Genomic DNA, 5,064 nt, shown 5'->3' on the forward strand with positions numbered 1-5,064 from the left:
GGACTTGATAATGTGAACACCAATGATCTAACCCAGATCACTGTATACCACACTGGAAGGATTTGGAGACGGTGTGAAAGAGAAAGCTACATTTTCATCTTCAATAGTGAAGAAAAACAATAAATAATTCCTAAAATATAAAAATTAAAAATAGCACCATAAACGATTTACTTAGGGGCACCTGGGTGGCTGAGTCAGTTAAGCATCTGCCTTCGGCTCAGGTCATGATCTCAGGGTCCTAGGATAGGGTCCTCCATCAGGCTCCCCACTCATCAGGGAGTTTGCTTGTCCCTCTCCCTCTCCTTCTGCCCTTCCCCCCTACACGTGCTCACTCTCTCTCTCTCTCAAATAAATAAATAAAATCTTTAAATAAAAACAAAACAAAACAAAAAATGATTTATTTAGAGAATTGGAGGTAGATACCAAAAGAAACAGCTATAAGGGTTGAAAGTGGCTGGTTCTAGGGAATGGACAATTAAGTGGAAACCAGGGATTGATATTTTTTGCTATAACCCTTGTAGAACCATTTAACTCTTGAACGGGGGGTTAGCCAACTATGGCTTGATTTTTGTATCAGTGTGAGCTGGTTTTTATATTTTTTATTTTTTTACACAATTTTTAAAAAGATTTATTTATTTATTTTGAGAGAGAGAGAGAGGGCTCAACATGAGCGCAAAGACAAGCAAGCAGGCATCAGGGGAGGGGGAGAGGGAGAGGGAGAGAAAATCCCAAGCAGATTCCCCACCGAGCTCAGAGTCCTACTCAGGCAATCCCACTACCCCGAGATCACGAACCAAGCTGAAATCAAGAGTCAGACACTCAACCAACTGAGTCTCCCAGGCGCCCTGGTTTTTCCACTTCTATTTTTTTTTAAATATTTTATTTATTTATTTGGCAGAGAGATAGCCAGCGAGAGAGGGAACACAGCAGGGGAGTGGGAGAGGAAGAAGCAGGCCCCCAGCCGAGGAGCCCGATATGGGACTCGATCCCATAACGCCGGGATCACGCCCTGAGCCGAAGGCAGACGCCCAACGACTGCGCTACCCAGGCGCCCCTGGTTTTTCCACTTTTAAATGGTTAAAAAAAATCAGAAGAGTATATTGTGACACGTAAAAATTATAGGAGATTCAAATTTCAGTGACCATAAACAAAGTGTGATTGGCACACAGCCACACTTGTTCATTTATGTGCTGTCTATGGCTGTTTTTGTGCCACAAAAAAATGGCCTAGTTGAGTAGCTGCAACAGAGACCACATGGCCTCAAATACTTACTATCTGGCCCTTTATAGAAAAAGTTTACTGACCCCTGATTTTAACTATGTTCATATAGGGGCACCTGGGTGGCTCAGTTGGTGAAGTGGCTGCCTTCGGCTCAGGTCGTGGTCTTGGGGTCTTGGGATGGAGCTTGAGCTCCCTGCTCAGCAGGGAGTCTGCTCCTCTCTCTGCCCCTCTCTCTGCTTGTGTGCTCGCTCACTCTCTCTCAAATAAATAAAATCTTTTAAAAAATCAAGTGAGGTAGTGCATAAAAATGTTTAAAAAATAAACTATGTTCATATAAACCACTGATAAGTAGAAGAATGAAATAATTGTTTAAGAAGGAAGTGGGGGGTGGGGCGCCTGGGTGGCGCAGTCGTTAAGCCTCTGCCTTCAGCTCAGGTCATGATCCTCCTGGGATCAAGTCCTGCATCAGGCTCCTGCTCAGCCATGAGCCTGCTTTTCCCTCTCCCTCTGCCTGCCGTTCCCCCGCTTGTGCTCGCGTGCTCTCTCTCTCTCTCTCTCTGCCAAATAAATAAATAAAATCTTTTAAAAAAAAAAAGGAAGTAGGGGGCACCTGGCTGGCTCAGTCCATACAGCATGCAACTCTGGATCTCAGGGTTGTAAGTTCGATTCACACATTGGGTGTAGGAATTGCTTAAAAATAAAATCTTTAAAAAAATAAAATATAAAGGAAGTAGGAAATAGAGAAAATTAAAATTTGTTAACGACTGGTTCTATCGTGGAATTTAGATATAGATACAGGTATCATTAAAAACTCAAAATTGAGAGAATATGTTGGTGGAAAATTAAAGGTAACCACTAGGAAAAAAAAGCCAGGTACGCAACATCCAAATAAGCAAGAGGAGAAAAAGAATGGAACTCTACTAATTCAAAAAATAGGAAGGAAAGGAGGCACAGAAAGAAACAAGATATTAGGGTAAATAGAAAATATAAAATAGGAAGCCAATAAGATGTGATTATCAATGACTCTATACCATGCTCTTGAAGAGAACACTTAATACCATAAATATGTCAGCCCTCTACACATCAACCTATAAATTCAATGAAACCCCAATTAAAAACCCAACAGAAGTGTCTTATGAATCTTAAATTAGCTGCTTCCAAAATTAATTTGGAAGAGAAAATGCAAAAGAATAGCAAAGAAATTTTTGAAAAAGAAGAATAAGTATAGTGTTGGGACAATTGGCTATTTAAAAAAATTAAGTTACCTTAAGCACCTGTATATGATGTAAGTGCTACCTTATATAAATAAAGAACTAAACATAAAAATGAAACAATAAAACCACTAGAAAGACATAATAGGGGGCGCCTGGGTGGCACAGCGGTTGAGCGGCTGCCTTCGGCTCAGGGCGTGATCCCGGCGTTATGGGATCGAGCCCCACATCAGGCTCCTCTGCTGTGAGCCTGCTTCTTCCTCTCCCACTCCCCCTGCTTGTGTTCCCTCTCTCGCTGGCTGTCTCTATCTCTGTCAAATAAATAAATAAAATCTTTAAAAAAAAAAGACATAATAGTGTTTTCACAATCTTTTTGTGAAGAGGACCTTTCTAAACAAGACTGAACCCAAAATTCCATAAAGAAAAAGATTTACATATTTTATTACATTAAAAAAAAGTTTTCAGGGGTGCCTCGGTGGCTCAGTCAAACAATGACTCTTGGTCTTGATCTGAGGGTTGTGAGTTTGAGCCCCGCATTGGGCTCCATGCTGGGTGTGGAGCCTATTTCTTTTTTAAAAAGTTTTCAAACCTTCTTATGGAAAAAAAGCATAAAGATAAAAAGCAACATCTAGGTTTGGGTTCAAATACTACTTAAAACTGAAGTATCTCTTAGGGGCGCCTGGGTGGCTCAGTCTGTTAAGCAGCTGCCTTCGGCTTAAATCATGATCCGAGGGTCCTAGGATCCAGAGCCCCATGTCAGGCTCCCTGTTCTGTGGGGAGCCTGCTTCTCTTTCTCCCTCTGCCTGCTGCTCCCCCTTCTTGTGCTCTCTCTGTCAAATAAATAAATAAAATCTTTTTTTAAAAAAATAAGGAGTATCTCTTAACATTTAAAAAAATTGCCTTATTTTTGTGTGAGGGAGAGAGAGAGAGTGAGTACACACGAGCAGCGGAGAGGGGCAGAGGGAGAGGAAGAATCAGGCTCCCCACGGAGCAGGGAGTGAGACATGGGGCTGGATCCCAGGATTCTGGAATCATGACCTGAGCCTAAGGCAGATGCCTAACCAACTGAGCCGCCCAGGTGCCCATGTCTTAACTTTTTAAAAAAGCCACAGGTTGAGGGGTGCCTGGGTGACTCAGTCGGTTAAGCATCTGCTTTTGGTTAGGGTCATGACCTCAGGGTCATGGGATCAGCCCTGCGTGGGGCTCCCTGATGAGCGGGAGTTTGCTTGTCCCTCTCCCTTGTCCCTCCCCCTGCCACTCCTGCTCTCCCCCCCTTCTCAAATAAAGAAATAAAATATTTTTTAAATTAAAAATAAATAAAAAATAAAAAGCAACACATTGAGAAAAAAAGATTTGCAATTATCTCTAATAGACAACAGGCTAATCAACATAATATGTAGAAAATTCCTACAAATTAGGAAGCTAAAACAAACAATCCAATATAAAAACAGGAAAGAATAGTAATAGACAATTGAGGAAGGACAAACTACTGATGGCAATAAACATACAAAAAATGTGCAACTACAAAGATATCAGGCAAACATAAGTCAAAGCAATGATTGAATACTATTTTCTCATCCAGAGAATGCCACACATTAAAAAGACTAACAATATCCAGTGTTGATGAGGATGTGGGGAAACGAGAATTCACATACTCTGCAACAGGAGTACATATAGCTCTTGTTGAGCAATTAGGCAATATCAAATGAAATTTTCAATGCATGTGCCCTTTACCCAAGCAACAACGTGGGAGCCTATCGGCATTCAGGGACACTTAAGTGCTCTCAGTAGCTCGGCAGTTCCAAATTAAGATGCTCCCCAGTATTTGAACTTACGATATAGTGTTGTGGAGATGGTGTCATTCACTAGGGGAGCCATTCTGGTTCTTGTAAGATCATCTCAAAGTCAGAGGGACCACCTCTCTGAGACTACATTGTGACCTTAAGGAGACAGGGAGCTCCCAGAAGTCAAGCTCCCTCAGGGAAGCTGCAGGCTGGCGTTGGGCTAACGCCACCTCAGTGATCACAAGAAGTTTGCAGCTTGCTGTACAGAAGGTTCTAGAAAGAGAAAAAGAGGTAGCGCAAAGACACCCTGCTGTCTCAGGACAGCATACCTCATCTGCTGATAAGGCTAACTGGGACGGCACTGCTTTAGAGGGTGGGGGTCGGAGGCCAACAAAGGGTAAACTTCTAGCGTGGTTTTTAAAAAAATATTGTGGTAAAATGTGTAAAACACGACTTCATCATTTTAGCAATTTAAAGTGCATGGAAAAGTCTCCTCTACATACACCACAAGCGGAACGACAGCAACATATAGTTCCAGAATTGTTTTATCACCCCCAAAGTAGATCCTGGACCACCGCCCCCCCCCCGCAGAGGCAGCCCTCTTTGAATTGATAGCACAAAGAAATATATAAAGAAATTAAATTATTTCAATTAATGTCCCACACGCAAAAGACAAGTGTTCAAAATCCACTGAGCGGCGTAAGCCTGGCGCGGAAGGAGCAGGGCGCGGAGGGAGCGTCGCAGCACGGCGCGGAGGGAGCGTCGCAGCACGGCGCGGAGGGATCGTCGCAGCACGGCGCGGAGGGAGCGTCGCAGCACGGCGCGGAGGGAGCGTCGCAGCACGGCGC

Source organism: Ailuropoda melanoleuca, chromosome X (assembly GCF_002007445.2).
Source record: "Ailuropoda melanoleuca isolate Jingjing chromosome X, ASM200744v2, whole genome shotgun sequence".
Lineage (NCBI taxonomy): Eukaryota > Metazoa > Chordata > Mammalia > Carnivora > Ursidae > Ailuropoda > Ailuropoda melanoleuca.